At 38.2% G+C, this 24210-nt stretch overlaps 2 pseudogenes; both read right to left on the bottom strand.

Moving 5' to 3' along the window:
* Window positions 1–286: 286 nt before the first annotated feature.
* Window positions 287–2482, bottom strand: LOC143563674 (ethylene-responsive transcription factor ERF017 pseudogene; annotated as a pseudogene).
* An 11194-nt stretch (window positions 2483–13676) lies between these two features.
* LOC143563682 (ethylene-responsive transcription factor ERF017 pseudogene) lies at window positions 13677–14390 on the bottom strand (annotated as a pseudogene).
* Window positions 14391–24210: the final 9820 nt, after the last annotated feature.

Below are 24210 nucleotides of genomic sequence, written 5' to 3'. Positions count from 1 at the left end.
AGCAAACTAAATACATCACGAATATAGCGAAATAATACAAAAGACTATATAACAAAAAAGGTCCAACCATTTATTTATTTTTTTGTTATTTTGAAAACAAAATTTGGTTTCTAGCTTTTCAAAATAGAATTATGTTTTATCATTATTATATTCCATTGCGTTAGGTGAATAAAGAACACAGGCAACAATCATATATCTATACTTGTAACCACTCGATCTCGCTCTGTCCATGCACATGCATATACAAAAAACACCTGCTCCATTCTTATATACACATATAAATATTTTAAAAGCTCCATAGGAAGGATAGATCCTCTGAGTAAACCCCTTGATCATAAACCTCTTCTCCGTAATCACCGTTAGCTGGGGCTGAAGCGGCATGAAATAGTCATCAAACCCAGGAAATATCCTATAATCTGGAATGCGGTTTATATGATCACCAGCATCCATGAGAAACGATGACAGAGATAACACAATATCCGTGGAGGTGGAAGCGTGTTGATTATCCGAAACTTCAGGACCTTGATATGCAACTCGTGTGATGATGAGGATGAAGGAATGTAAGAGTTTGCGAAACGAGCTGCGGCAACTTGTATCTAAGGGTGAAGGTTTGTGCCTCCAGGAATGTTTGGAGGTTGATGTGGGAAGTTGAAGTTGGCAGTGTTTCCTCTTAGACAAAAGAGGGCGGCATCGAAAGCAGGGCGGCTTATTCGGGTGAATCTTAGGAGACTAACCAGATCCTTTCACGGCTGTTGGGTAGCCGGATCCACGACACCCATTTTCCCCATTTCCTCTTCCGAACACCTCTATACTTTGCGTCGCTTGGGTTTCTTTTGATTCCTTCACCGCCTCCTAAAGCAGTGAAGCACCCAAGATTTGAATACCCTTGATAATATAAAATATTTATTTTTACATAATATAATATAATATATTTATTTTTACATAATCATATATATTACAAGGAGTTAAACAAAATGAGCCCACGGATCTTTCTATATCTCCAATGAGCTGTCTCCCTGTTATTCAACTGTCCTTATCACTTAACACTGATTAACTAAAAATGTTTAAAATAATACGTTAGCTAAAAGCTGGTGAATAATGTTAACAGACACAAAGTATTTTATGTTGACAAGATTTTAAAACTCGTTCAATGGTAATTTATATTAGTATATCTACACATTCAACGACACTTTTTCACCCGAGTGTATAACCAAGGAGCACACTAGTCTTTTTACTCAGGTTAACTATAGTTTTACGTATCCCTACAACAGATTCTCTTTACTAGCCATGTTACGGCCTTTCATCCGTAACACGTGTATAACCTGGATCTAACTATACATGCACTTACGATCTGAATGCTTCTAAGTAGATTAGTTTAATTTGCACATCAAATGTTTTGAAAACCATTTAAGCCATTCGTTTGATTTGTAAATCATATATAAAATGCTTAATGCCTTCGCGTTAGTTTTAGAGTCGATGTACTCACCTTTGTTATGATCAGTATGTCTTTACTGATTTATGTCGTCCATGTTATCTCAAACTTGCAGTTACAAGAATATCTTTGTATAAATATCTAGATTAACCGATCTAGCTTTAAGACCTTTAGTATAATTTGTAGCTTTAAACCTTGATAAAACATTTCTTTTGATATAAAAGTCATTTTTATCCAAAATGCTTACATTAGTTCGTAAGATGTTTAGTGTGGCATGTTTTGGCCTAATTGTAGGTTCCATGGTGGGTGGATCTAATAATGTTCTTGGATCAACCGAGCTTAGTGCTAGCGGAAATCACACTAAGCCACCTAAGCGGTCTCGGATCTTGAGAGGTTATTTCAGGTAGAGAGAGAGAGAGAGACGAGAGAAAGAAAGTAAGAGAGTGTGTTTTGTGAGAGAATTAACAAAAAGGTTTTTCTATTGGAAATCAACCCCTTATCTCTCATGGCATGCTTCTCTATTTATAGAGAAGCATGCATGAGAAACATGTTACATCACATGCCCAATGGACTTAATTACAAGTTTTTCCCTTCGGCCTATACATGCAAAACAAACGACTAAAGCCCAATATATATAATTACAATACAAAAGACTAAAACAACAAAATGGGACTAACAATCTCCCTCTAGTCTTTAGTATTGGAACCCGTCGGTGTCGTGGACTAAACATTCGTCCTCGGTTAGTGGAAGTTCAACAAGTCTACGCTCGAACTTGTTGAAGGCTTCAACTATCCGGTCTGTATTTTGACGACCTGGATCCTCGACGGTTCCTAGCGGTGAGTTGTAGAGCTTCTTCACATCCTCAATGTGTAGTCCCATAAGCTCATGCTCGTCAAAGACTCTGATCTCGTGCATATCACGGAAGTGGATGACGGCTTCACCGGTTTTATTATCAAACTCCAAATCAATGAAATCTCGGAGAGTGCTGGGAAGATAAGGCTCGCCATGATAAATCTTGTGACAGTCTTTCGGCGCCCTGTATCTCCACATAGTGCGAGGCTCTCCGGTAGCTGGGTCTATCTCCCTTGGGTTCTTCTACTTGCGACCCTTATTTAGCTCGAAATTTTTGTAGTCGACTTTCGATTGACTATGTAGATAATCTGGGACCCAACTTCTAATGTACTCCCAACTGCACCATGGCCTAGAGCTTTTCGTAGATAATTTACAAAGAACGATCGCGACATGGAATCATATTGATTTGCACAGCCCTAGATCATGTTTCCATTTTGAGATTATTGTGACACAAATTCATCATTGATTGTAGATATTGTCCGTTTATTGAGCTTGACAAGTGTTTTGATACCAAAGTGATACATTTGAAGTTCAATTAGGCACGGTGCTTATGTGGCCCCCACTTAATCAGACATGTTACTGATTCCATCATATCTCGGGCCTACTTTGTGTTAACATATCACCTCAACTTGACTTAAACCTTTGTTAGTTGATCACAGTGCTCTTATTAACATACTTGACACATTGTACTTTGTACACTTGACATTTTGTGCTTTGCACACTTGACTCGATCTAGAAAAATTAAAATAAAGCAGAAGATTCAGGGCCTTAACAATCAGATCTTGTATGACTACAAACAAAGAAAGTCCAAGGCTTGAATCAAAATAAATGAAGAAATAAAGCAAAAGTTAAAATCCTAAGATAGACTCTTTTTCGACTCTTTTTCTTGATTTTTCTTTTGTTTTTCTGTTTTTCTTTTCTTTTTCTTGCCTTTCTATGAGGCTTTTCTTGACTCAAATAAAAATTAAAAATTGACGCTTATTTCATAAGACGGCTGTGATTAGGTAAAGGGAGGCTTGGGTATGACATGTGTAATTACATTTAATCCTTCATTGATATGACATCACGGAATCATGCAACCGCTTCTTAAACGTACAGCCACTAGCAATGGCAGTAGTTTAAGTTTATATCGCCCAACACTTACTTGTTTGTTAAGCCTATCTACACATCAATGAATGACTTTGTAGCCTTTTGTTCTATTCTTTTAACGTGCTAGGATCAATACATACAAATGTACTATCACTTTCCACATGGTCGGATCAAATTCTTAATTGAAAATTTTAAAATAGCCGACTCCCTCTACGAATGAGCTCCCTTTAAACGGGACAACACTTTTAGAGTTTTCTTAAGATTTTCTTAAATAGGAGTAAAGATGAAACAAATATTGGATATAAAAATTAAAATCTTTTTGTTAAGTCAAGTGACTTGATTTTTGTTTTACTAAAAGTAAATTTAAAGTCTTTTTGGTGAGTTAAAGTTAACTCATTTTCTCCCTCTAAAATTGTGACATATTTGAAAAATATTTACAATTTTAAAACCTAAAAGATAAAATTTACTTAAAGGAAATCATGCCCAATAACTCAACGAGAAACAAAAATCGGGCACGACTAAAAGCTTTGGTAAAGAGATCTGCAAAGTTATAGTCAGAGTGGACTCTTTTTATATCGACAAGCTTACGATCAAAACAATCACGAATAAAGTGTATTCGGATGTCGATGTGCTTAGTCTTTGAGTACTGGACCGGGTTTTTAACAATTGGAACGGCTACCTCATTATCACATTTGATCGTAGTTCCATAGAAATTCAAACCGTAATCCAGCAGCTGATGCTGGATCCATATCACTTGAGAACAACAGCTGGATGCGGCAATGTACTCCGCTTCTGCTATGGAGGTGGACACATTGACTTGTTTCTTGCACTGCCATAAGATCAACCGATCTCCCAGGAATTGACATCCACCCGATGAAGACTTTCTGTCCAAGTTTCATCCCCCATAATCACTTTCGGTGTAAACATGAAGTTCCAAGGGAGACTCCTTTGGATACCAAAGACCCAAACGTGGTCTACCCTTCAAGTATCTGAAAATACGCTTGACAGTCGGCATGTGGGATTCTCTCGGGTCAGACTGATATCTGGTACACTGACAAACAGGGACATGATATCCGGTCTACTTGCAGTGAGATACATCAGGGAATCAATCATTGACTTGTAAAGGTGTTGATCGACTGGTTTTACCGATGGATCAGGAGCGAGAACAGGTCGCGTAGCGATTGGTGTCATGAAAGATGATGAGTCCTTGAAACCAAATTTCTGAACAATGTCTTGAACGTACTTTTCTTGGTGAATCAAAGTCTCGTCCTTCTTTTGCTCAACTTGTAAGCCTAGGAAGAAAGTCATCTCCCCTAAAGAACTCATCTCAAATCGCTGTTGCATGACCTCAGAGAACTCCTTGCACAAATCCTCATTCGTGAACCCGAAGATGATGTCATCGACATAAACTTGAACCAGAATTAGATCACCCTTGACCTTCTTGACAAAGAGAGTTTGATCGACAATTCCTCTCTTGTATCCATTCTTCACTAAATGATCGGCCAGTGTGGCATACCATGCACGAGGTGCTTGGTGAAGACCATAAAGTGCTTTGTCAAAGCGGTAAACGTGATCAGGATGACTTGGATCTTCAAAACCTGGAGGTTGACAAACGTAGATCTCTTCTTTCACTTCCAGTACAAGAAAGCAGTCTTCACATCCATTTGATACACTTTGAAGTTCATGTACGAGGCGTATGCCAGAAAGATACGAATTGCTTCTAATCTGGATACCGGTGCATAGACTTCATCGTAATCAAGACCTTCAAGTTGCCAAAAGCCTTGCACAACTAGCCGGGCTTTATTTCTAATGATCACCCCCTTGTCATCTTTCTTATTTCAGAACACCCATTTCGTTCCAATTGGCTTCTTATTTTCTGGTTTCTTCACTAGCCTCCAAACATTCAGCTTCTTGAATTGTAACAGCTCTTCTTGCATGGCTTCAACCCAGGAGTTCTCTTTCAATGCAACTTTGTAGTCCTTGGGTTCCACTTGTGAAATAAAACAAGCAAAAAGACATCTGTTAATAGTACCAGAGGTGCTGCGTGTTTGGATGCCAGCGGACGGATCTCCAATGATGTTCTCAGTCGGATGTCGATGATGAATAGGTAACTGTGGAATTTGCTCGACATGCTCGACTGGTGTTGCCTCAAGCTGAATGGTCAAGCTCTCTATGGGATGGAAGACAGTGGTCACAGGGACAGAAACACTCGGTTGAGGATTAGTTCCGTCTTCTTGTGGTTCAACCAAATGTTCTATAGCAATAGGACCTTCCCATAGGTTGTCATAGAATGGAACAGCAACAGCTGGAACAGAAGTTGTGTTGGTGTTGTAAGAAGTTTCATTCGGACTGGGTTCAACCTGCACACATGATGCATCAACCTCCATTGCAGGACCTTGATTGTCTTCTTCTGAGGGAGGTGTGGGGACAAATTCCACCACACTTGGTTCTGCAGGGGGTGGCTCTACTTGATCAACTTGGACATTTTGATTGTTTTCGGCTGACATATATGAATCAGAATCTGAATCAGTTGTGTCTTCAACAACTAGCATTTCAGTGGTGTCGGCAGAGGGTTGCTCATCACCAATCGGGGCTTGTTGGTTAGCCATTGGTTGTACATTCAGTATGGGTGCAGCAGCAGCTATGTCAACATGTTCAAGATCTTTCAAAACCGCGTTCATCAGGATAGACTGATCATCATCTGGTTGAACAAGTGGAGAAGCAACAGGGGAAACCATTGGTGCGGTGGGTGTCATATACATTCCACGAAACTGCTTGAACAATCCTTCATAATCAAACATCCGGTCCGGACCATTGTGTGCATCAGTAGGGTTTAACTCTTGCCAATCAATGTTAAAGGGCTCCAAGATTACTCTTGATTTCTTGTTATACACACAATAAGCACTTTTATCAGCAGAATAACCAACAAAGTAGCACTCATCCGCCTTTTCAACAAACTTGGAGGTTGTTCCAACATTTGTTTGGAGTATGGTACAGGGACATCCAAATGTTTTGAAGAAATTTACCCTTGGCTTCGTTCCATAGAAGACTTCATATGGAGTCTTGTTCAGTCTTTTGTTCAGAAGCGCACGATTCTGGGTAAAGCAAGCAGCGTTGATGGCTTCACCCCAGAAAATCAATGGTAGTTTGGAATATGAGAGCATTGTTCTAGCGGCTTCCACCAAAGTACGGTTTCTTCTCTTAGCCACCCCATTTTGTTCAGGAGTGTAAGGTGCGCTGAGTTGATGAACAATTCTGACAGAATTCATTCACCACCTTGTTGCAGAATTCAGTGCCGTTGTCACTTCTGATACATTTCACCTTCTTATCAGTTTGATTCTCAACCAACACGATAAACCTGAGTAGAAACTGTGACGTCTCGTCCTTGTGCCCTAATAAAAATGTCCAACTGAAAAGCGAAAAATCATCAGTAAAATAGGCTTTGCGACCTATTGCCATTGGTTGAATTGGACTGAAAAGATCCATGTGCAACAACTGAATAGTGGAATTGATGGAATTGACAAACTTGGGCCTATGAGGGAGTTTGTGCTGTTTGCATTCAGAAGCACACGATTCTGGGTAAAGCATGCAGCATTAATAGCTTCACCCCAGAAAATCAATGGCAGTTTGGAATATGATAGCATTGTTCTAGCGGCTTCAACCAATGTACGGTTTCTTCGTTCAGCCACCCCGTTTTGTTCTGGAGTGTAGGGTGCACTGAGTTGATGAATAATTCCCTTGTTGTGACAGAATTCATTCACCACTTTGTTACAAAATTATGTACCATTGTCACTCCTGATACATTTCACCTTCTTGTCAGTTTGATTTTCAACCAGCACGATAAACCTGAGCAGGAACTGTGATGTCTCGTCCTTGTGCCCTGACAGAAATGTCCAACTGAAACACGAAAAGTCATCAGTGATAACCAGACAATAGGCTTTTCGACCTATTGCCATTGGTTGAATTAGACCAAAGAGGTTCGTGTGCAACAGCTGAAGAGTGGAATTGATTGAATTGACAGTCTTGGGTCTGTGAGGGAGTTTGTGCTGTTTGCATTTTGAGCAAGATAAACATTTTTCAGCACAATGAAAAGATTTTACATGTAATCCCCTCACATGGTCACCTTTAACCAACTTATTCAAGTTCTTAAAGTTTACATGACCCAAACGTCAATGCCACAATGATGAATCGTTCTCTGAGGCCTTGGACATCAAACAAGAAGCAGAACGCATGGAATAATTGCTTCTCATGTCCAGAATGTAGGCATCATTGTGCCTCGGAGTATGCATCATAATCCATTCTTCAGGGACTTTAAAACCTGGTTTCAATATGAGACACTCGTTTTCTGTAAATAGGGTTGAGAATTTCCTATCACAGATTTGAGACACGCTGAGCAGGTTGTGGTTGAGCTGTTCCACCAGATTGACTTCATCGAATGTCAAAGTACCATTCGAGACCTTTCCTTGCTTTGTAATCTCTCCTCTAATGTCACTGGCAAAAGAAATGTGCCCGCCCTCGAATGATTTGATGTCGAACAACAGCGACTCGTGTCCTGTCATGTGTCGGGTGCAGCCACTATCTAAGTACCAAATACTGTTGACAGGCCGTCCAGGCTGACCCTACACACATAAACATCCAGTTAGTGGAGGGTTTCCCGAGACGTAATTGTCTCGGGAAAATTAAACACAAAATCTCCAAATTTAATTTTATTATTTCAAAAAATGTAGTCTCTTGGTGAGTCAGAATCTCAAGAGCAATCCCTCGAGGAACTTGAGTTATGAATTTTCCTCTGTTTTGAAATGGTTTTCAGGATTGCCTTCGTTTCGATTTAGGCTTAACCACAGAATCTTCTTAGTTAGCCTTGGTGAAAACTTTTGAAGGGTTCTAGGGCTTTTCAGCTTCGGACCCCTTCACTAACCGCTTCCGTTCCCTTTGGGTTAGCCAGAAAGGTTTCTTGGGTTTCTCATTTTTCTTGGGTCTTGAATCCGTCTCACTGGCTGAATTGTAAGTTTGGTGAGGCATTTTCATAGTTTGAGCATTAAACTTAGGAAACGTCTGACCAAACTTACTGTTGAAGTCTCTTTATTGCTTATGCCAGTTCTTGCAATGTCTTGCAAGATGAGACAGATTGCCACATACAAAATAGCATTTTCTCCTAGGAGTGCCATAGAACTCATCTAAACTATAATGTGGTTGGTGCGATGGGAAAGGTGAACCTTGGAAAGGAACATGATTATAAAACACATTTGTGTAATATGGATCAACAAAATTTTGTTGATAATGACCATAGTAGTTGTTGTCACAGAAGTTGTATGGCTGAGGATTTCTAAATTGATTGGTTGTTTGAGAAAATGATCGTTTATTTGGTGGAACATATTTACACGAAATACTTGTCTTTTCATTTTCAAAAACTTTGCTTTTACCTGAATTATCCTCAGTCTCACAACTTGATGATGAACAACTTGATATGTTCACCTCAACAGGCCTACTTTTGTTGACACATTTTTCAACAAAAGTTTCATCCCAAGCGGTTTCATAATCTGGGTCAGAAGAAGAACATTCATTTTCATTGCAAACGTTTGTACAACTATCATCACTTGAATTTTCACAAAATACATAATTTGACCCTAACTTTAAACTTCCCAACATGGATTCACAAACTTTATTACAAACTGGATTGTTAATAGTTTTGGTTAGATCCACACATGATTCAAAACGTGGTTCTAACTTTGTTTTTAGCTTACAAACCAGGTTAACCGTCCCACATTCACCACCATTTACATCACCTGCTACACAAGACACATTAATGTCAGATTTATTAGATGATGGGACTGGAGCAACAGTTTGAGAGGAAGCAGTAACAAATTCCACAGGCTTTGGTATTCTACCAACCCCGTATTCCATTTCCTCGTCTGGAAAAGTATTATAGCTAAAGTGGGGCAAGCTAGTGTATTAACATTCATCGGTGGAGGTACCGCTGAATAATCATATCCTAGCCCCGCTTTAACTTTGGTACTTCTCTGGGCTCCAATAAGATTATCCAATTTCTCAAATGATGCTTCAAATCTTTCAACTTGTTTTTCGTTTTCTCTTTTATCAGAAGCATCAAGTTTTAATTTCTCAATTTCATCTTTTAACTCATTAATTATATTTGTATAATATATGACATCTTGCTCCTTAACAAAAATTTTAAGTCTAAGATTTGCAACATCATCATGGTGAGTTTTTATCTTTTCAACATAAATCTTGTCAGCCTTAACATACTCTGCATTCAATTGACGAAGTTTTGCATTTTCTTTCAAAACTTCGTCTAGATGATATCTATAATATTTCACCTTATTTATGTAAGCTTGAGTACATAGATTGTGATGTACCTCATCGATGGGTGAATTATCAGAACTTGCAGCATTGGATGAGGATGCTTCATTGTTTGTTGTGAAAGCCATTCCTGCCATGTTGAGAGGATTCTGCAGCTCTTGAAATTGATCATCCCAATCCACACCAACTTGGACCTCCATTTGGGAGACAAGGGCCTTTGCGTTTGAGCTTGAATTGCCCTTGTGTGGATGACTTCCAATTCTTTGAGCTGAGCTGCTTGGCTTATGCACCTCATGCCTCTTTCCAGCAGCTTTGCTGTTTTCTTCCTCTATCACCTTGGTCACACGAATGTCATTGGTTGGCTTTGAAGGATTCGTGCATTCTCATGAAAAGTGACCCATCTCACCACAGTTGTAACATTGTAGCTTCGACTTGTCAAACCAGATCCTTTTCCTATCAGAATCCTTGAAGCTATCCTTCCCATACAACTTCATGAAGTTTGTAGCTCTTTGCACGACCATTGCCATTTGATACTTGATATCCATCTTTTCAAGATCCTTTTGATTTATGTCTCTCAAATCCCCAATCTCAAATTGTGGTGGCAATAAATTCCTTGCATCAATTCTTCATGACTAGACAGAAATGCATGAACTATTGAGATATTTGAATCATTCAGCAACGGGAGAGCTTCACAGTAGCTTGAAGGTTTGCTTGGTTGAGATTTTGAAGATGATGAGATTCCGTGGGCCTTCAAAGCTTGCTCAACAGCATTATCGACTGCCTTCTGAAATGAGCTAGACTCAGATGATCCTGATTTACTTTCCGTTGAGATAAAGGCAGTAGTCTGTGGAGGAATACTTGATGAGTACTTTGGAGCAGTCACTAGGTACACATTCTGTTGAGTTTTGCTAATAAAAGCATATGGCATTGATGATGCAGTACTCATCCCAGCCTGATTTAGAGAACTCAAATGATTGTTCATTCTCATCTGTTCATCCATTTCAAATTATTTGATGGTGGATATCAAATTACTGTTTGTCATAGCATTCAGATTGGTGGTTCTCTTGATTGTGATTGTATTTTTACTCCAACTATAAGGCAATGAATTCATCAACTTGTGATTGACCTCGGAGTTGGTAATGTTGACACTTGCAGCTCTTATTCTCACCATTAGTTTCTCAAACCTCTTCACCAGGTCCAATACAGCTTCACCCTGACAATGATTGAACATATTAAACTCTTCTTTCAACAGGGCTTTCTTGTTTACCCTGATCTCAACATTGCCTTCAATCTTCTCAACAAGTGCATCCCACAAACCCTTTTCAGTTCTGTGTTCCCACAAAGTCTCAGTGATCTCATTTGAAAGACAAACAGTCAAAATGAGATATGCTTTCTTGTCTTGTGCTAACAGGTCCCTATCATTTTGATCATAATCTTCATGATCCTTTAGTAGTTCCCCAGCTTGTGTAACAGTCACGGGATATGAGGACCTTCTTCAAAACATCTCATCAATCAGTTTCAGTTAGTGAGATATAGTTCATGAACCTCGATTTGAAGTCAGCAAAATTATCATCTAGGGTCATAAATTTTGGAGGTTTTTGAGGTGTTCCCACTTGGTTTTCCAACAGTAAATAACCCTTCAACAACTTAGAATCAGTGCTAGCCATGGTCTTAGCAGTCTCAAACACTTAACAATCCTTAAACAGCTCTGAATTTAAAACCAAGAAACTCTTTCGCGCAAAACAGCTTTTCAAGCGAAGCGAAAAACTTGTTTCAAGCGAAGCGAAAGAGTTTTTCTGTGCGAAGCGAAAAAGTTGTGAACAGTAAAGCGATGCGAAAAAGTTTCCAAGCGAATCAAAAAATGAAGCGAAGCGAAACACCACGCGAAGCGAAACCCCAAGCGATGCGAAAAACCTATGCGATGCGAAAACTTTCTTGAGCGAAACAGTTCAGTTTTCTAGAATAAATCTTTCTTGGGATCTGTTCCACCAAACTTGTCAGTACTATGTCAAAGGTTAATACACTGATTTTTATGCCGTGAGAAGCGAAAATTTTAACTTGTCAGTTTTAACAACTTTCAAACCCGTAAACACCAACTTTAACACTTTTAAACCCAAAACTTTTGGATATAAGGCTAGTACACTTATTGTTCTTCACCAAGAACGCATTCTAAGACATTTTATGAAGTTTTTGGCCGAATCTTTTTTTTGTATTTTTCTTGTTTTTGATATTTTTGTGGATTTTCTTGTCAATAACACTTCTTTTCTTCTTCTCAAGATCAAAACCCAAGGTTGTGATCCAAAACCCTCAACTAGTGAGCCGAAGCTCTGATACCAATTGTAGGTCCCGTGGCGGGTGGATCTAACAATGTTCTTGGATCAACCGAGCTTAGTGCTAGCGGAAATCACACTAAGTCATCTAAGTGGTCTCGGATCTTGAGAGGTTATTTCGGGTAGAGAGTGACGAGAGAAAGAAAATAAGAGAGTGTGTTTTGTGAGAGAATTAACAAAAAGGTTTTTCTATTGGAAATCAACCCCTTATCTCTCATGGCATGCTTCTCTATTTATAGAGAATCATGCATGAGAAACATGTTACATCACATGCCCAATGGGCTTAATTACAAGTTTTTCCCTTGGGCCTATACATGCAAAACAAACAACTAAAGCCCAATACATATAATTACAATAAAAAAGACTAAAACAACAAAATGGGACTAACACTAATAGGTTCGAACACTCTCATCAAGCTCTTCAAGAAATTAAATGGTCCCATGGTTCTTTCCAGTTACTACATGTCCGTCATGTTTTTCTTGTTTAATTATTTATAAATATCTTTTTATATAAAAAATTTAACATTTCTTCTTTTAGAAGAAAGTCAATTAGCAATAACTTTAGTACGTAAAACTTTATGCTTCTTAATAATAAAGAAACATTTATTTTTGTAAACCTTTATATATAAAAAGCTTAAATCTATCTATAAACTTCCCAAGGTTTAGTCTATACACTCAACTATATAAGCTATGAGGTAAAATATCTTAAACATAACTCTTACTTTAAAATGGGTATAACGCTTAAGGATGAATCTTCGAGTATACGTAGGGTGTCGGGGTATGAAACGTCGGAACTTCGGAGTGGCGTCGGGACTCCAACTCGGTGGCACGAACTTAAAGAAAGTGAAAGTGATTTTGTGTTTTGGATGCCACAATAAGGAGCCCCTGTTCATTATTTGCCATCCCCGGTCGGACCGTCACTCACCACTATGCAAGATGTTTTGTTCTTGTTGAGGAGTCGTGTCACAAGGTGTTGATATGTGGCATTCATATTGATTAGTCACTAGCCACATATCACTTTGTAAGGCTATGAGTTGTTATGTGCTGACATGTGTCCATTTATGTTGCCACCATGTGACATGCTTCATTTCATGGTGGTGAGTCATCGGGCACATGTCGTTTCCATATATTTTTAGCTAAATGATAACTGGCACCTCAATTTTCTAAATAGTCAAAATTGTTATGGAAATTGTGACATTGGTATGGAAACTTTCGGGGTGTTACATTACGTCCTTTGGAATGACAGAACACATTCAAATCCTTCAAATCACTAGACAATCACTAACAGCATCTGGACACTTTATAGAATCCATTATTTCAAAAAACGGATCGTTAGAAACCAAAAGCTTTTATTCTCTTTCCTAGAAACCATTTAAAACTTTTTTTTTCCGTATTTAAAAACAAAGTCTGTTTTTCTAGCTCTTCAAAATGGAGTTATGTTTTATCATTATTATATCCCATTGTTTTTCTAGCTCTTCAAAATAGAGTTATGTTTTATCATTATTATATCCCATTGTGTCGGTGAATAAAGAACATAAGGCAACAATCATATATCTATACTTTATTAACGACTGGATCTCGCTTTGTCCATCTCAAAATGTTTATGACCTACCACATGCACATACAAAAAGCACCTGCTCCATTCTTATAAATATTTTAGAAATTCCAGAGGAAGGATGGATCCTCTGAGTAAACTCCTTGATCATAAACCTCTTCTCCATAATCAACCGTTAATGGCGGCTGAAGCGGCGTGAAATAGTCATCAAACCCTGGAAACATCCCATAATCTGGAATGTGGTTTATATGGTCACCAGCGAGAAACGAGGATGGAGATGACACAATATCCATGGAGGTGGAAGCGTGTTGATTATCCGAAACTTCGGGACCTTGATCATGCAACTCGTGTGATGATGAGGATGAAGGAATGCAAGAATTTGCGAAGCGAGCAGCGGCAGCTTGTATCTCAGAAGGGTGAAGGTCAGTGCCTCCAGGAATATTTGGAGGTTGATGTGGGAAGTTGAAGTTGGCATTGTTTCCTCTTAGACAAAAGAGGGCGGCATCGAAAGCACGAGCCGCTTTTTCGGGTGAATCGTAGGAGCCTAACCAGATCCTTTCGCGGCTGTTGGGTAGCCGGATCTCTGACACCCATTTTCCCCATTTCCTCTTCCGAACGCCTCTATACTTTGCGTCATCGCCTGGGTTTCTTTTGCTTCCTTCACCGCCTCCTGAAGCAGTGGCGACGGACCCAAGATTTTTTTTCATGATAAACTATATGGACTTTTAGCATATAAATAGATAAGATTGCCGGTGTGGTTATGTTGTGTTTGTGTTTGTTTATATTTTATTGTGAGTTGGTATTTATAGTTTCCTCTGAAATTGGAGTCTTGATAGAAGTTCAATGGGGGCGTGTTGATGAACAGCTCATCTAAAAGAATATTCAATGCCAGATGGCATTTTGAAACAACACAAATTCAATTTGTTTTTAGGGTTACGCGGCGACATCATTACTAAAGAACACCACTTTTGTTTTTATTAGATAAATTCTCACTCTAGTAGTCAATTTCAGACTTCACATCCAACTTACTCCAAGTACAATCCCAACCACAAAAGGTTGTTAATTTTCAATAACAAAATGTTAATACCAATTAAGTGAGTGTTTGGGTGGGCTTTTAAAACTTGCTTATTTTCTATTTGTTTATTGAAAAGCAAAATGTGTTTGCCAAAGGACTTTTAAAAGCTTCAAATTAAAGCTTTTCAAAAGTGACTTTTGCTTTTCAAAAAGCAAAAAAAGCAATTCTAAAAGCTCACCCAAACACCCCTTAAGTATATGTTTGTTTTTTCTTAAAAGTTTTGTAATGAACTTATGTTTGTGGGCGCGCAGACATAACATCTAAAGACAGTTTGCTTTTTTTTAAAAGACTCGAAAAATGCTTTTATGGTCTTAAAAAATAAACTAATATAGAACTTTTTCACACCCTACCAACACCCACTATACACCACCACCACCCACCGTCCCCCACCACCACCACCGATCGTCCGCACCACCACCGTCCACCACCCACCACCACCACCACCGTCCATCACCACCACCACCTACCGTCGGCCACTACCATAGGCCACTACCACAACTACCACCACAACCGTCTACCACCACCGTCCGTCACCACCACCCACCATTCTCCCCTACCACCCATCACCATCTACCACCATCGTCTACTATCAATTGTCCATCACTACCACCACCACCACCATCACGGTCCACCATCGTTCACCACCACCGTCCTCCACCAATGTCATCGTCCTCCACCACCACCCACTTCTACAGTTCGTACACCACCACCAATTATTTTGGCAGTTTATTTACGTTAAAAAAGAGTCTTCTTCTTGTAAACTACGTACAGAGGTTTGGTTCACATCTTTTTCTACAGATGTCTAAAGATGTGAATCGAAGATTGCAGACATTTTACCTCTAACATTATTATGTATTATTTGCGATACATGTAAAATGTAGTTTATATATAACTAGTTTTTAACCCGGCGCGTTGCGCGGGGAAGGTTGGTAAAACTCAGAAGGTGGTAAAATCCAAGTGTTGAGTCGGTAAGTCGATGCGAATTCAATCTGTGACGTACGTTATTGTACTGGAATTAAAACCAATTATAAAACAAAAAAAAACTATAAAAATTGAGGTGGACCAATTGTGTGGTGTCGATCGGTAAAACTCGAACGTTGGTAAAACCCAACCGTTGTCAATCCCAGGTGTTGAAACGGCGAGTCTACGGGAATTCGGACGGTTTCTGTCACGTTCATTATAATACCGGAACCGAAAAATAATTAAAGTTCGGTCGGTCTCCGTTACACATGCTATGATGATTGAACTAAAAAAAACAAAATTTGCTGGCTAGTTCGGTGCCATCAAGTGGCCCAAAATGGTACTTGCTGCACCAAACTTGTCATTTGTAATAATAATATTATTATTATTTTTATTATTATTATTATTATTATTACTACTAAAATCTTACCTGCAAATATAAGACGGGATAAATGATAAAATATCCTCATATATAGGGCATATAAGATGACTTAGCTGAAAATATAAAATCTGTTAGTATTAAATATGGAATGAAAATCAAAATAAAGATAAAAAGTGAAAGTCATTTTTGTAAAAAATCATTCCATACTTTTAAATATTCTAAAGAATGATAATTATACTTTATATATATATTTATTAACTTTGATGTACATAAGAGTTTGTAAATGGTGCTACATGAATATTTTAGATTTTTTAAAATTTTTTTTATCTGTAACCCTATACTGTTCATCTATCACTTTTAATTCTTACATTTTTTTATCTTTTACAAGTTTATCACAAAATATTTTTCATTTTTAACTCCAACACTTTTCTCGTTTAATGACTCCATCACAACACGCTGGGATTCTAATTGACTTGGTTAATCTTTTCTATTTTCTAGGTTTCATTCTAATTTTTGCGTGTTAACACGTCGTAAAGAGTGTGTGCGGTTAAGCGGTTTTACGTCTCCTCTTCATTCGGTTTAACAATCCTTCCACGAAGCGCGCAAACCATCCTCCTTAAACCCGTGGTTCCATTAAGCATTTTAACGTTACTTTTTTATTGTTATACTAGTTTAGTCTAGTAACAATTAATATTATGATAAACATTATTGTACATTATACATCATGTATTCTTAGTAATAAACAATTTCTTAGTAATTAAAATAAATTTTTTAGTATTTTTAATTTTTATTGACAAATGTTAAATATAAAGTATCACTTATATTTATATAAAAAATTGCGTGACAATTGAAATTTAATGGAGTAATAGATAAAGGCGGAAATTATTAAGGGCGTGGAGGGGTCCTGCCTCCCTGATTTTAGGCTTAGAATTTTTAATTTTAGGCTTTTACCGGTAGCATGGTTGAAGCAAGGAGAGAAAAGTGGAGTAAGATCACTATTGGTTTTTCTGGCCAAAAACCGATGGATGAGGTGATGGTCATTATCTTAGGTGAAGCTAGAGGAAGAAGATAAAATGTAGAGATAATTGCTTAATCTTAGTTTCTTTATTCTTTCTATTTCTTTGACTCTATTGTGGAGAGATAAAACTAGTACAACCTGACCTACTCTATGTCGTACAATCCATTTTTTCAAATATTCATGATACAATAATGTATTTTTAGTAAAGATTATTTATTAAGAAAACCTTTTAACACGTGTTATTTATAAATAACTAGTTTTAAGACCTTGCCGTGTTGCGACAAGTTTGTTAATCTTAGTAGATGTTTTCACCAAATCATCGTCACCACCATACCAGTACAACACCACTGCCTAACCGCCACCACCATGTAACCGGCGTTGCTTCATTCTCTTTTCCTCTACAAAATCGCCACCACCGCCAAACACTACTCAGTCTCACCATTCAAATACACCCTCCCCACCGCCGCTCAATAATTTGTCTCCACCACCGCTCCACCCCAGCCTGAAAACAGTGCTAGATTGGAACTCTTCAACCTGCAACTTTGGCCACTGACGAGTGACTCGTAGGGTAGTCGTTAAGCGAGTTAAAAGATAGAAATGCATTGGCTTAACCCACTTAATTTCATGGAATTAGTTGACTATGGTTACTCATATGTTTGTAGGTAGGAGGAGGTAGAGGATGAAATTACGAGAACGTGGGCGAAAACGGCGAAGAAAACAGAGTTGAAACGAGAAATATATGAAGAAAACAAGAAAATAAGCAAAAGCTCCACCGTGGCCCACGGTCAACCCAGCTCCAAAATGACAGTTTTCACCGTACCGTGGCCATTCTATGCACCGTGGATGGACCGTGTACCACGGTCCGACTCGTAACTTCCGAGTTTGGGCCACTTTTTAGGCCGTTTTTTGTTGTCTTTTGAGATATCTTTCACTTGGAACGACCCTAGGGCGATTTGTGGAGTCCAAGACATTATTTTTGGTGATTCTAATCATTAGATTGAGTGTTTGATTCTTATGATGAAGACAATTGAAGCTATGATGATCCATCAAACCATGATTGGCTAACTCCATTGGTGTTTCTCTTGGATGTAAGGTTATTTACAAAATACTTGATGTTAACTGTTCTTGAACATTGAATTGATTGTCTAATTGTTTATGTTAGAATGATTATGATGTTCATGTGATTGTTTATAAATTGTCCATATCGTTTAAACCTAACTGCAATCTATACGTTCTTGGTGTCGTTGATAATTGAAGGTTAAACATATTGATTGATTACCAAGTAACAACCTCGCATTCTAGGAATCCGAGTACTTAGTTCTTGATTAATCACAAACAATTGCATTTACACAAAACCGAGATATTATGGTTTATCCATTGAACTTTAACAAAAGTGTTGCGTAATGACCCGAACTCCAAGAGGAATACTTGCTTAATTGATTGTTTACAACTTATTTGCTAGTTTGTTTTAGTTCATAAAATCAAATCAAAAATCAACTTGAATATTACTTTTTAGCATTTACTTTTATATTAGTTTAATTGCTAAGCTACTTGATTAACACATATTCCACAAACTCTTTGTGTTCGACACCCACTTACTGCTATCTAATTAGTTGTATTTGGTTTATTTTTGAGTGAGTCTTCGACCTCACGTCAGCCACCATAAATGTGTTTCCCTCCATCATGATTGCAGCGTTTCTATTTTCTCATGAAACAACCATTGTTGACGGTGAATCCAATGGTGGTCACCGAAGATGGCGGACGGTGGTTGTGAAACCAATTCTGAAACCTCGGCGAGACAAATACCACTTTTGCTTACAAAAAAAAACAAAAAAAAGAAAAAAAAGATATATTACTTTTGTGGTGGGTAACAATGGCGGTGGTGGTCACATAACGGCGGTCGATAGGTTTTTTATTGCAAATCAGAGATGTTAAGTGCTGAGATGAGGCTTCCCAAAGACTCTAATTTATTGCTTACATATGATAAAAAAAATAGGGGGTCTCCCCATCTGTGGTTAGTTTCCTACTAAGAGTGATTTCTAGTACTTAGGAATGAAGATGAACGGATGGGGCGGTAACCCGTAAGTTATCCAAATTAGCCTTAGAAAAAAGAAAGAGATGGTACCAACACAACCAAAGAAAACGTTGGTACACATTCTGTTTCATAATGTGCAACCTCATTATGCAACAAAAAGTTGCAATTTAATATATATAGTAATAGTAATTTCATGATATGTTATTTGAAGATCTTTACTCTAAACTCAAGTCATTTTTAATTCTCATATACTGATACAGAACATTTGTATTTGTGTACGATAAAGAATATAAAAATTTGTTGTTATGGCCATCCAGATGAAAACTCTTTGTTCCGCCACTGAAATTCCCCCCCCCCCCCCCCCCCCCCCCCCGCTGTTGGGTTTCTATGGATATTTTAAACTTAGTTAACCATTTAACTAGTCATTAATTAAGGCGGAAGCGTGAAAATCACAAACTTAAACATATGTATCCATATGTATATATATATATATATATATATATATGTATTACAAGTTTATATGATATGTGTTCATGAACAACCTAGTTTATTCATGTCATAAGATTACCAATAATCTATATATTAGAAACCCGAGGCAAGGATCAAATAATACGGAAAAATAAACTATCAAAGCTTGTAAAACTTACATTCTTAACTTCTTAAGAGATGTAGTTGATGGTTGAAGAAGATGATGATGTTGATGCTAGACTTTCAAAGGGAAAATCCTCAAACAGAAGATACCCCGAGCCTCCAACACACACCGAGCTATGTTAGGAAGCTTGAACACGAGAAACCAAGACTCGAACCTCTTTTGTTTCTTGACTTCGGCCGAACCAAAAGCTAGAGGGAAAGAGAGAGTTGTGGTTACTTATTATATCTTGAAAGTATGTTGATCTTTATATAAATGAGATCATATCTCATTCATATCTTAAGTTAGGTTTTTGGTCAAGTAAAAGTTACTCAACCTCCATCAAGTCCTTACCAACTTTGACCAAGTGTTTGGGGTGTAAGGCATACATGTCTAAATAATATATATTTTATACCTTATAAAATATATAAACATCCCATCTTTTATAAACCATTTTATAAAAGAACACATGTTTAAATAATCATTCCAATAATAATTATTTGAATAAATAAATTAACCAATTAATTTATTTAACACTTTCAAGTAATTATTCAGAAACCCGATTTCTGAATGTGTTGTGTTATGTATTTGTTTTATAGATCATATCTCAACAAATACATAATTGGTGTGTGTCTAACTCGTTATTGGGTATGACCCGACTTGGATCAAACACGGCTAGCCACATTAACCTAATTATGTGTCTCGGGCATACGGTATTCCAACAATCTCCCACTTGCACGTGACTCATAGGAAGTTAATGCTAATGGTGAATACCGCCTAACAACAGGTCACCATCCCTAGTGTGTTTGACTAAGTGTCATTCAATAACATCATCCCCTTCAAGTCCATACTTGATATGATATAGGTAAGTCTTATCACTACATCCCTTTGTTACTAGATGTCCTGTCAAATCGAAGAGACACAGAGTGATCATTCTCTCAATGATTTAACTTAACAGGCCTTAGACATCTAAACTCTCAACACATAAGAGGAACAAATCCCATCTTGAGTGCGTACACCCTTGTTGACATCTCGTATGATATCTGAGCTCTTTCTTACACGTTATCGTGTTACCGAAATAACAAAGAAGAGAGTCAAGTTATCAGACTTGATGAAAAACCAGATCCAATATGCATCTCAGGTCAAAGGACACAATGATACTCGCCTTTACTCAAGGATTACTTATGATCAGTTACACTAACTCCATGCAGTGATCCTTGAGAGCGGGTCAGTCCAATATTTGTATCCCACAAATATCTATGAACTTTGGTGGCAAACCTATGCCCTATATTCATCACATGAATATCAACCAATCCGGGTTCATAATAGTCTTACCTTCATACTTGTTCCCACAAGTATGATCGACTACGGACGTTTAGAACAACATAAGTCATTCATGGATTAAACATGCAAATATAGAACATAACTCAATGAATAATTAAAACATAATTAATTTTCATGAGATACCCATTACATTCGTTCTTATACAAACACTAAACATAGATTAAATCCACTCACTAGAATACCGAAGTCCTAATGCACAAACATGACCCTCATGCTTTGGCCTATCGAGGAGCTTCATGAGTGGGTCCGCAATATTTTGATCGGTATGAACTTTATGAATACATATCTTTCCCTTTTCAACTTCATCCCTTATGTAGTTGAATCTGCGCTCAATGTGCCTCGTTTTCTGATGAGCACGAGGCACCTTGATCTGTGCAATAGCACCCTCATTGTCACAGAATATCTCTAGGGGCTCCTGAATGGTAGAGATAATCCCTAGATCCATGATGAACTTTTTCATCCATGCAGCCTCTTGGGCTGCCATTGAAGCGGCGATGTACTCAGATTCTGTAGTGGATAACGCGACAACATCCTGCTTCGAACTCTTCCAAGAGACAGCGCCTCCATTCAAAATGAAGACATATCCCGACTGTGACCGAGAATCATCTCGGTCAGTTTGGAAACTCGCATCCACGTAACCCTTTACGACGAGTTCCTCCTCACCAGACCCATATATTAAAAACATATCCTTAGTCCTTCTAAGGTATTTTAATATATTCTTGACAGCCATCCAATGACTGTCACCTGGGTTGTGCTGGTATCTACTCGTTATGCTTAAAGCATACGAGACGTCCGGTCTAGTGCACATCATTGCATACATAATAGATCCTATTGCCGAAGCATAAGGAACATGCTTCATCCTATCCTGCTCTTCCTTAGAGCTAGGACTTTGGGATGAGCTTAACACGGTTCCTCTAGGAATAGGTACCAAACCTTTCTTAGAGTTTTCCATCCTGAACCTTTTCAGGATTTTATCAATGTATGCACTTTGATTGAGTCCGATCAATTTCCTTTGTCTATCCCTATAGACCTTTATTCCCAAGATATATGTCGCTTCTCCAAGATCCTTAACTGAGAAACGACTACTTAACCACGCTTTAACGCTTTCCATACTTGGTATATCATTTCCAAATAAAAGTATATCATCGACATACAAAATAAGGCACATGACTATACTCCCACTAGCCCATTTATACACACACGCCTCATCACCGTTTTGGACGAAACCAAACGCTTTGATTTCTTCATTAAAACGATGATTCCACATCCGTGATGCTTGTTTCAACCCGTAGATTGATTTCCTTAACTTACATACTTTGTCAGGATTAGATGGATCGACAAAACCTTCAGGCTGAACCATATGGACATCTTCCTCAAGATATCCATTAAGAAAAGCGGTCTTGACATCCATCTGCCATATCTCATAATCAAAATGAGCTGCAATGGCAAATAATATCCTGATCGACTTAAGCATCGCGACCGGCGAGAAGGTTTCATCATAATCAATCCCTTGAGTTTGTGTGAAACCTTTTGCTATAAGTCGTGCTTTGTAAGTATCTAGATTTCCATGCATATCGGTCTTCTTCTTAAAGACCCACTTACATCCAACCAGTTTGGAGTTAAGTGGACGATCAACCAATTCCCAAACTTGGTTATCGTGCATGGATTGCATCTCGGCGCTCATGGCTACAAGCCATTTTTCACAATCAGGTTGTGACATAGCATCTTTGTATGAGATCGGTTCATCCGAATCGACCAAGTAGCAATCATCCACGAGAAATCCATATCTCTCGGGAGGTTGACTAACCCTACTAGATCTGCGAGCAACGTGTGTATGATCAACCATTTGATCACCTTCAACATCCTCGTGTTGAAAGCTAGTATCGACCAACTGTGTATCATCCAGTGATTCTTGAACCTCTTCAAGTTCCACTCTCTTTTCACTAGGTCCTTCCATAAGGAACTTAGTTTCTAAGAAGTATCCTTTGCGTGAAACAAACACTCTTTGTTCACTAGGATCATAGAATATATATCCTATATCATCCTTTGGGTATCCTATGAAGATACACTTGATGGATCGAGCCTCAAGCTTATTTGGGATGTCACGTTTAACATAAACTTTGCATCCCCATACCCTTAAATATGAAAGGGATGGAACCTTTCCATGCCACACTTTATAGGGTGTTCGATCCACCCTTTTGGTCGGGGCCATATTCAAAATACGAGCTGCTGTAAGTAGCGCATATCCTCAAAATGATGGTGGTAGTGAGCTTCGTGCCATCATTGATCGAACCATGTCCAACAGTGTTCGATTCCTCCTCTCGGATACTCCGTTATGTTGAGGAGTACCAGGAGGAGTGAGCTGTGAAACAATTCCACAATCTCTTAGATGACTTTGAAAAGCATCACTTAGGTATTCGCCTCCTCTATCGGAGCGGAGTACCTTGATTGTTCGGTCGAGCTGATTTTGTACTTCATTTTGAAATTCCTTGAACATTTCAAAGGCTTCATGTTTGTGTTTCATTAGATACACATACCCATATCGACTAAAATCGTCGGTAAAGGTAATGAAGTACCTTTCACTATTCCTACTAGTGGGCTTGAGAGGTCCGCATACATCCGTATGTATGATACCTAACAAGTCCTTAGCCCTTTCATTTGTACCTTTGAAAGGCTCTTTGGTCATCTTGCCTTGAATACAAGATTCACACTCATCAAACGAACCTAACTCGTTTGTTTTCAAAAGACCATTCTTTTGGAGAGTATTTACACGATTCTTGTTTATGTGTCCAAGGCGACAATGCCAAATGTAGGAATCACTCAAATCCTTTTTGAGTCTTTTGATGGAAGTTTGATATAATGAGCTATTTGAGGTATTATCATGAACCAATTCATAAATACCGTTGTTTGGTACAGCTTTAAAATAAAAGATACCATTAGATGATACATGCATTTCTGATTTTACAAATTTAAAGTCAAAATTACATTGTCTAAGAAGGTGCACGGAAATAATGTTCCTAGTCAAACTAGGAGCATACAAAACATTCCTCAAAACAACTTCCAAACCACTTGGAAGCGATAAAGTGAAGTCTCCTCTAGCGACCACGTGCACCCTTGCACCGTTGCCCATGAAAAGACTCACTTCGCCCTTCTTTAAGTCTTCATTCCTTTTGAACCCCTGCAACCAATTGCA

This window comes from Bidens hawaiensis, unplaced genomic scaffold (assembly GCF_021521415.1).
Source record: "Bidens hawaiensis isolate Kalapana, Puna unplaced genomic scaffold, B.hawaiensis_p1.1 tig00021507_1, whole genome shotgun sequence".
In the NCBI taxonomy this organism is placed as follows: Eukaryota; Viridiplantae; Streptophyta; class Magnoliopsida; order Asterales; family Asteraceae; genus Bidens; species Bidens hawaiensis.
This window is presented reverse-complemented; position numbering and strand designations above follow the sequence as displayed.